The sequence below is a fragment of the Acinonyx jubatus genome, chromosome B4 (genome assembly GCF_027475565.1).
Source record: "Acinonyx jubatus isolate Ajub_Pintada_27869175 chromosome B4, VMU_Ajub_asm_v1.0, whole genome shotgun sequence".
NCBI classification, from domain to species: Eukaryota; Metazoa; Chordata; class Mammalia; order Carnivora; family Felidae; genus Acinonyx; species Acinonyx jubatus.
In genome coordinates, this window is record NC_069387.1 from 8,276,092 (window position 1) to 8,286,552 (window position 10,461).

The 10,461-nt window shown below is 38.8% G+C and overlaps 1 long non-coding RNA gene across 1 annotated transcript in view; it reads right to left on the bottom strand.

Moving 5' to 3' along the window:
- The window catches only part of LOC128316276 (uncharacterized), a 185,616-nt gene extending 184,952 nt beyond the window's left edge, over nucleotides 1–664 (bottom strand). Inside the window, exon 1 of the long non-coding RNA XR_008299901.1 lies at nucleotides 336–664. This is a non-coding gene — a long non-coding RNA (uncharacterized LOC128316276). The remainder of the gene's footprint in view (nucleotides 1–335) is intronic.
- Nucleotides 665–10,461: the final 9,797 nt, after the last annotated feature.

Here is a 10,461-nt window from a genome sequence, read left to right on the forward strand (position 1 = left end):
ATTATTATTCACGCAACACAGGGAGGATGCTGGGCCTAGGGCTGGGGCGTATGTACTCCTATTCTGTCTCCTTCTGCTGCACACAAGGCTTCACTCAACAGACAGACACTTCTGTATGGCCACCATATTGGGGACCATGTCCCTGAACGTTAGGGTGCTCCATGGGCTGATCAGCAAATAGCCAGTGGCTCACTCTGTTGGTTACATCAACTCTAGCACCAGAGTAAAAATATAGCGAGAACAATCCTGGCGGAAAGAATGGGGAGGTGCAAAACTGCCAACAGGAGGTAAAAACCAGGGATAATTGCTTTTATATTGACTAGAAATATACTTACTTTGACATCTTCCTGATTGTGTCAAGATGAGGATTTGCCGCTGAACTTGGGATTGACTAGTCACAGGATGATTTTCAGAGCCTCTGTCCCCATCAGTAGATTATTTCTTGGCGTGCCAATATTTATTCTGTTGCTGGAGGAATTTCTTGTAGCTGGTTGTCTCCGTTTGATGCTTATCAGGAAGGATTTGGGACAGCCTTGTACTTGCAGGGCTCAGGAGAGTAACTTTCATCTTTCTGCTCTCAGACAGGCCATCACGGGAAACATCGAAGCTGCTCATTGCATTGGTTTCTGTTCTTCACACTGTCTCATTTTTGGCAGTTGAGATATATCCTGCAAGGGAAACTCAAAAGCTTATTTGAAGACATCAATGTTCTCTAATATTGAGGTATTTACTGTTTAAACCTCACAATCTTGTGGAAAGAGAGTGGACTGTCCTGACTTTGACACATTTAACTCCTTCAAGGCTGAATGTGCACATACTGACAAACAGTCTACCCCACTTCCTAAACAGGTGCAAAACTGGAACGTTAGAACAGAATTCAGTAAAGGCCTCTGACTGGGGAGTCTTGGGTCGCTCCAGAACCCAAACCCCAAATGACGAAATGTGAAAGTGGTTGCTTGTCATTAATCCAGACAGATATCCCGTCACATCTCCAAAACCATTGAGTCATAGAGAGAATCTAAGATCATTAGTGGTTGCATGGTACAGTGACAACAAGAGACCAAAAATGTTTGGATCTGGTTTAGTTCCTTTCTACTTATTAAATATATGCCCTCTGAACTTCAGTTCGTGTATCTGTAAATTGAAATAGAGTGGTAGTACTATAAGCAAAGGTCCTTGTCTTTAATAGTCCTACATTATATTTAAGAGGAAATAACTAAACGTTGTGAATACGGGTCCACTTTTGATGAAAGGATATGATGAGAGATGTCAATTCAAAAGCCATCCTCACATAAATGTTGGCTGAACACTTACTCAGGTAAGCACTGCACTTGGCTCTCAGATGCTTTGAGAGAATAGAACGAATCTCTGACTTCATGGAGCTTAAAGTGTGTGGGGTGAAAGAGAAGTCAGCTTGAGAGAGAAATCTGTTGAGTCCCAGTCAAACAAAGAGTCTGTCTGTTTACAAAGACTGTTTCTTTGTTTTCAATGGTTCTCAATCTGGGCCTCACCTTAGGACATGGGAGGACATTGTGAATTTTCTAAGGCTTAGGCTGCACTTAATCCATGGGGATGCACCCATGCCCTGCATTTTTTAAAAAATCATTCTGGGGCGCTTGGGTGGCTCAGTCGGTTAAGCGTCCGACTTCGGCTCAGGTCATGATCTCACGGTCCGTGAGTTCGAGCCCCGCGTCGGGCTCTGTGCTGACAGCTCAGAGCCTGGAGCCTGTTTCGGATTCTGTGTCTCCCTCTCTCTGACCCTCCCCCGTTCATGCTCTGCCTCTCTCTGTCTCAAAAATAAATAAACGTTAAAAAAAATCATTCCAGGTTATTCCAAAGTGCAGCTATGGTTGAGAACTAATCATCTGTAGCTTACTTCAGTATCGGCACCATAGCAGGAACTCAGTATTAGAGTAAATTATCATTGAAAGTCTTAAACCTGAAAACTTTTCTAGGTATTTCTACCCAAAGGCAGCTGGTTCTTTCTGTCCGTGCTCTATTTGTACAAGTTAAAAAGTAAACCTCTCATACATGATAGTTAAAACAGAAAACGAGAATTTCAGTTGAACACAAATGCAGACACTCACACACAACACTCACCAATAAAACCTTGGTCTTTATTATTCATTAATCATGCATTGCCAGTTAAATTTACGGAAAATGAAGGAACTGCGTTCTTGAGGCTCAGGAAAAAGAAAATGTTCAAGGGGGAAGCTTTCATTTTTCTCTCCCGCCTAACTATCCATGTCCTGCATGGAGATCATCAAGGAAAGGCTGATTATGCAATAAGCTATTCCCTGGGCCACTGTTTAAAGCTGTAATGCAAAGCTCCCTCAGATATTACTTTTGGCCTTGGTGCCACGATATTGCACTGGATTCAATACAATTTTGGTGTCAGCTACTATGTGCTTAACTTCACGTGAACATCCCTGGAAAAGTGGGCAAGGAGGATGCTTTAATGTCTGAATAGTTTTTCAAACATGAAGTGCCAGCAAAATTATTTCTCATTCATTCATATTTTTAAATACAAGATATTCAACAATGGTACTGTGAGTCTATAGTACTAAAAACCTGGTGCCTGGATAGCTCAGTCATTAAGCATCTGACTTTGGCTCAGGCCACGATCTCACAGTTTGTGAGTTCTATTCCCATATCAGGTGAGCACGAGCCCTGCTTCAGGTGAACCCCACTTCTCTCTCTCTCTCTCTCTCTCTGCCCCTTGGAGGATTCTATCTCTCTCTCTGCCCATTCCTCACTTGCACCCCCACTCTCTCTCAAAAAAAAAACACACAAAAAAACACCTGTAAAATTGAAGCCATGTAGTTGAGGACACTGTGTGCTCATTAGCTAGAAGGATATAGGTACAGTAAGACATGATAGGTTTAGTTATATCAGGATGGGAGATTGGGGCTGGGAGAAATGAGGTTTTTCTTTTTTGTTTTTGTTTTTGTTTTTTTTTTTGATCTGTGGGGAGGGACAGAGGAAGAGGGAAAGAGAGAATCCTAAGCAGGCGCCATGCCCAGTGACCCAGTGCAGAGCCTGAGGCAGAGCTTAGTCTCACAACTGTGAGATCATGACCTGAGCCGAAATCAAGAGTTGGATGCTTAACTGACTGAGCTACCCAGGTGCCCAGAAATACGTTCTTATGTAAAACAAAGTATGGAAGCTATGTTTATTTTGAATAGCTGTTTATGGTCATTATGCTTTTGTTTCTTCTGTAAGAGTAGAGAAGGAGGAAACTTAACTTTTTTTCATGCCTTTAAAATACGTGTCCTTTGGTTTACTTTAGAAAATAAGAGCTTAAACTGAAATGTCTTAGTGGCAGTGTTATAGGGGCATGACTAATACAATAGTTGGCATCACACTTTTGCCAGAAAGTACCTAATAAATATTTATGACGTGTGCATTGTTTTCTTAAATTAGTACCATCTTGGTCTTAGGAATTTAAACTGGTTAATAATTCTATAATAATCACAAGGGTCTGGATTATGTGCCCATTAATTTTCTCACTTCCCCGAAAGCTAGTGAATTTTAGAAATATCATTATATTGTACTGTTATTTATTTAAAATAATTTCAGATGTCATAGTATTTTATTTTAGGGATTTGTTTCTTAGGGGAGGAAGGATCGTATATTCCACTGGCATGGCCAACACTGCCTTGTCTAAGTTATCCACCACCTGCCTAGACCTTCTGATTTTTCACTTTGTTCATCTGCAAAACAGGCATGATATTATTTATTTTAAATAATGTCACAAGATATAATTTAATGAATGAGTTCATTAGTACCCTATAATGACTACTTTCTCAATAACAGTCTTTTAAATTATGGCTTTTTAATTATGGACAAATCTCATTCTAATGGTGCGAGAAAATATGAAAGAGGGGTTGATTACATATATAAATATATTAAGGATAGTGGACATTGGATGTCTTACTGTCAATAGAGTTACAAATAAAGAAAGGAGGAAAATTAAAATAAATCTATGAGGTTCAATGGGAATTCATATCACAATGTGATCCATACTTTTTAGTACATATGGATAGATAAATAAATATGATTTAAACACATACATACATTGATACATTTGTATAGTGTGTGTGTATGTTTGTGTGTGTGTGTGTGTGTGTGTGTGTGTGTGTGTGTGTGTGTGAGTTAAGTGGAGAAAAGGTATAGCAATATATTAGTTATTAGTACGATAGAGGGGTAATTAATAATACGTCTTTTCCAAGCTCAAATTTTGAACCACCTTTGAGGGACAATGTTTGACAAATGGAAATTAACATGCCATCTTTGCTTCTATAAAGCCATTGAAGAATGAGCCTTATATGTGTGACAATGATACTGTAACTCACCGAAAGATGAACCCTCCCACTCAACTGTAACATAGACTAGGGGCCTTTGCCAACCCCTCACTGCTGGGCAGTGAGGAGGCTACAGCTGTAGTTTCCTAAAGGAGACAAACTCCAAACAGAAAAGCTGAAGGGAACGATTTGGAAAAAAGGGACAATTCCTTATCCCAACTCACTGATCAGAGAAGTCCTTCATTCTTGGGAGACATTTTGAAGCCAGGCTGTTAACTTTATAGATAACCCAGGACATTATAAACCTAGGAAGGGAAAAGGAATTGACTGAAAGGAAGCTACAAATACATCACTGAAAATAGTCCTGGGGAAAATAAAATGAAGGTGGATAGGACATTACTGACTCATTTTAAGGAAGGAGCAAGAGAAACTCAATCAAAGATTTGGGTTTCTCCTGTAGCCCAGCAAAGTGCCTAGGATTTTGAACTCGTGACATATAAAATAGAGAAATTTAATAGACTTAATGTAACAAAGAAAATTTGATATAAGCTGAGAGGGGAAACATCTGATGCTTCAAAGGAGAAAGGACACAATGCATTTAGCAGCTTTACTTTTTAAATTCTTTAGAATAAATATACATACATATTGTACTAACTGAAATGTGTAATAAAAAATCTTATTTAAAATACACGCAATTTAAGTAGCCACTCTATAATCTGAAGGGGAGCATTGATAGATGCTCTAGAATTCAGAATGGTATGTCAAGGAAAATCTGACCAGTTGACCAATTCTGCTATACCCAAAGCAGCACAATGTGCCTAGTAGTGGTTTTCTGAATTTCAAGCAGGCTCTCTGGTAATGTAAATGTTTCAACGAAGTTGCCTTGCAAACACAAAACCTGCTAAATAAAGGACAAATATATTCACTGTGAATATATGGATCTATCCATGTAAAACAGTAAATAAGGGATTTAGATAAATAAAAAGAAAACCAAATAAAAACTTCATATCGGCTCAAAATTTCCTTTCATTTAATTTTGATAACAAGGCAAAAAATGTATTTAAACCTTAAAAAAAAAACTCTTGGGTCAATTTTTCTCCCCCTAATATTCTTTCCAGTGCTTTTGGCAGAGTCTACGGTATGTAACCAAGAGCTCAGTCTTGATTGAAAATGTCTCTGGCTTCTTTTTGCGTTGAACTAAAAAAAAAAAAAAAAATTTGCATGTGAATCATTCAGAGATACTGACGCAGTCCTGCAGAAGACCTTTTTATAACTATATCTTGCCATGACTTATATGGAATAAAGAAAGTTATAAAAATCATATTCCAAGGAAATCAATGAATTATTTTCCAGACAGCTATTCACCATTGAAAAGATCTTCTTTTCAGTCAAACTTAATAATCATTCTTTTTTATCTCCTTTCTTACTTTCCCTATGAGTCTATGCATTTCGATTGTTAGGCATGGCTGAGGTCAGGAGAGATGGAAGAAACCCGCTCGGAGTAATTCTTGGTTCCTCCAATGCTTCTGATTTCCTTTGTTAAAATCTAAAGGATGCCTTATCAAAAGAAAGGAGTTGTGGATTTTCCCTTTACATTTATGTGAATTGGTCGTAATAATTCTCTGCTGAGAATAAACACTCCTGGCTATTCGGGGCCACGGGAACATGTATATGTGCAACGTGTGTTATTTACTCTATAGTCAATGTGTATGTTTTGTTCTGTGAAATACAGGCTATGCTTGTACTCTCTCTTGAAAAATATTGCTCTTGGATGTTTACATCTAAGGAAAACTTTGTTTGCTTGAAAATGCACCCTTACTGCTCCATGAGTTATACTGTGAAATGTGGGAGGCTAATAACAACTGCCCTTTAACTCATTACTTAAGCAACTAAAGTATTTTGTGCTCAGTCTGTCTTAGCAGGTACAGACATTCTTGCCAGGGCTCCCTAGAGGAAGTAGAACCTTCCTACCTCCAAATCTTTGCATATGTGACTTCTTCACTTAAATGTGTTGGTCTGTATTTTTAACAAAAACAGCATTTTGACCTAAAATTTTTCTTAATGTTTATTTATTTTTGAGAGAGAGAAAGAAAGAGTAGGGGAGAGGAAGAGAGAGAGAGTGGGGGGAGGGGACACAGAATCCGAAGCAGGCTCCAGGCTGTGGCACAGAGCCTGATGCGGGGCTCGAACTCATGAACCACGAGATCATGACCTGAGTCGAAGTTGGACGCTTAACCGACCGAACCACCCAGGTGCCTCCGCCCCCCGCCGCCCATTTTGACTGTTAAAATTCTATATTCCATCAATAAGAAGAAGGAGGAATAAATAAAGTTGGAGCTGATGGAGAGCATCTGGATTATTCAAAAAAGGGATGGGCCAGAACATATTTGATGTGTGGTATATATGCTGTCTCCAAAATGTACAGAGACTTCTCTTAGTGGCAGGAGATGTGGGGGGGGGGGGGGGGGCGGGGCTATTACTTGTCCATTGTCTTATAGGTGATATGCATCTAACCACTGGACTCTTAAAACTTTCATTAACTGACAAGACTTGAATTTCTGTTCATGTGTCTCTGCCACCTTCTGATATATATCTGCTACCTTAGGTCCTCTAGGGTACCCATCACTTCCTCTTTACCAAGTCCAGCCAGCATAATATCACAGGCAGAGAGGGCCAGTGTGGTATTCTTCAGAATGTTAAGATGCTCACGGTTCCCAAAACCACAGGATGGCAAAACGTGCAAAGGTTAACCTAGTTGACAGGGAAGAGGGTTAACTGGCATTGCTCTGTAAAGTCTGATTTTTGTTCTTTCCTGAAGGTGGGAATAAAGACTTCATTCACCAGATCAATAGCATACAAAGCACTATCGACTTACTGATAGGCATTCATAATGAGCTGTGATGAAGGAAACCACCTGGAGTAACTTCCGGCAACCCACCATCATTTAACATGTTCTGAGCGGTTTTATTCATGGTCTAGATAGGTATAGAATGGAGATATTATGAGGACCACTGTGCCAACTTCTGTCAATTCTTTTGTAGTAGTGCTGAGCTCTGGTGCATATAACTAAGTCTTCTGAGACATAATATTGCTTCTGTTTAGGTGAGGTGGGTGGAAGGCTTTTTCACGGGCTTCCACTTGGCGGTATTAATGCCTCTTGCTCCATAGGTCACAGAACTACAATATGGTTCCGCAGGTGCTAAGTATGTCTGTCCCGATTTATACATTCGGGTTAGGATGAAATAACCACAAGTGAGTCTATGGACCTAGTATACTCATTGTGAGACAGACTTTGGCCAAATTCTGTTTTATCATTTCTGTCTGCCTACCCAACTTTTACCAGAAAACCATGAAGATATTTTCAGTGCTTTTCTTTCAGCTCAGGTCACGTATTTGACTTCCTCAAAAACCAGAGCACTCCCATTTTCATACTGCATGTTTATTCTGCAAATGGCTCAGATCCTATCAGTAAAATATCAAAGGAATATTTAACAAAGATACTGTGGTGACCTCCATCAAGGTAACTGGCTTGTTCTTTAGTCAGTGGGTTACAGATGTGTCGATGAAATTAGATCTGGATATTGACCGAAAGATGGCAGTTTTCCATTGCAGCTCACCAGGTCTTGGTTTTAATTATACAGGTTAAGTGACCCTCTGGTCTACTGTCCATCTGTCTCATGCATAAGACCACCATGATGTATTAGCTTTCACCACAGATCTCTGCAGATCAAGACAGCCTCGGTACAAATCACATCTTTGTGCTCATGATGACACTTACAGCTACTTAGCCTCTGATAGTTAACTCTTGTCCTCTGATCCCTGCAGTGCTAGTATCCTATCATCTTCATTTCGGCCATCAAATCCAGCCTACAGAGGTCAGTCATCTCTTAAAGACGGTAAGGGAAGCACTCTGCATCCTCCAATAGGACACAGTACTGCAGTGTGTTCAAAGGTCTTAAGTTGATAAACCATTCTAACATATCCAGTTTCCCGAACTCTCTGACCCTTTCTTCAGTACTATGCTCAGGAAGTTCTGGTATCTTCACTTTATTTACCTAGGTCATCACCATATACAAGATTCAAGAAACTGTGGTAAATGTCCAACTTTGAATGGTCTCAGCTATTCTTATCAGAACACTAAATCTTACCATGGCTGAACACACCATGTCAACAAACTCTCCCCTATTGAGGATGATATTCTGCTCTGCTCTCTAGTTCAACAATGTTACGAATCACTCTCAATAGGCTCTCTGGTTTCTCCTGTTTCTACAACTAAGGAATTCATTTGGCCTGTACATTATTTCCACTTTGAGCTTACATGGTCTGACACATAACTCTGGCATTCGTAAATAGCATAAACTAGGTAATTACAAATAACAAATATTTAAATTGGATTAAACAGTTCAACTACAATTGAATATTATTTGGCAATAAAAAGAATCAGTACTGATATATATATTACAACAAGGATGAAGCTCAAAAAACTTTGTACTAACTGAAAGAAGCTCGCCACAAAAGACCATATTTGTGTGATTGCATTTATGAGAAATGTTTAGAATAGGGGACTCTATAGAGGAAGAAAGTGGATTTGTGATTGTCGAGGGCTGGAAGAGAGAGGTGGGAAAGAGGGAATGACTGCTACTTGGCACTAGGTTTCTTTTTGGGGGGATGAAGACGCTCTAAAATCAGAATATGGTGATGGTTGCCCCACTCTAAATATACTAAATACAACCAAACTGTATAGTTTTAAATGAGGGAATTTCATGGTATATAAATTATATACCATTAAATCTGTCAAAATAGCAACTAATGGCTAACTTTAAGACACTTTTACCAAGCCAAAGACACACACCAAGTAAAAGAATACAGTTACTCAAGGGGTGCCCGGATGGCTCAGCTGGTTAAGTGTCAGACTCTCAATTGCAGCCCAGGTCATGATCTCACTGTTGGTTGAGTTTGAGCCCCATGTAGGGCTCTCCACCGATGGTGCAGAGCATTCTTGTGATTCTCTCTCTTTCTCTCTCTCTCTCCGCCCCTTCAGTACTTTCTCTCTCTCTCAAAATAAATAAATAGGCTAAAAAAAAGAATACAGTTGTTGAAAATAGACCTGCAGTACACAGATTATTAAGGCCAAAGAGTATTACTAAATTAGAAAAAAAATGAATCATTCACTAGGGCCAAATAATTATTCTATATATTTATAGATATATTAACACAGACTCTATATATACCAAAATAGAAATTAACAGGAAGTGAAGGAAACTCTCCACGTGAGTGGGAAATTTTAACCCAAATATCTCATAATAGATATTGAATGACTATATGTGCATCTGTACATACATAATATATATGGTATATAGACATATATGCAATATGACATATATACAAAATGTGTATATAATATGTGTGAAACATATATGTGTGTATATGCATATATTACATATATACTAATAATGTCATAAGGGATATAGGGAAGAATTGAGGACACTCTGTTTTAAGGTACTATACTATACACGAAGAGGTAGAGGGTTATTTGATGCAAACTTAGTGGCTTAAAAATTGTTATCTGTATCTATACTGTAAGTTACTACCCATACATATATTTACTTGCTCCATCAGCTGAGAGGACCTTGAGGCAATGATACCCCATAGCAATAAGCATATGCAGGTTTCTCATACCATCCACCAAGAAGACCCATGGCTCCTTGGAAAAATGGTTAACTCCATGGCTGCAACATGAATATATGAAATGCTCCTGGAACATCATATAGTTCCAGTAGGTAGGGATGTACTCAGAAACAAAACAAAACTAAAAGCCCAAAGCAATGGGGTTATATCAAGGGGACACAATGCCAACTAAAGGAGTTTCCAAGGATCAAAGGTGGAAAAATCTGAGCAACAAAATAAAGCATTACTGGATTTAACCTAAAACATAAAATTGTATCATTATTCCATCCATACCTAAATCAATTCATGATTTAAAATATAAATTTAAATGAGATGCATATACAAATCTCCCATAGAGCATAATTACAAATAATTTATGTAGATACTTCACTCTCAAGGAGGTGAAACATAACTCCATCTCTCTAAATGTAGCTTGTACATAGAGATTTCTGTCCCAAGAATATGGTAGGAAAGGGAAGGGGAAGTAGAG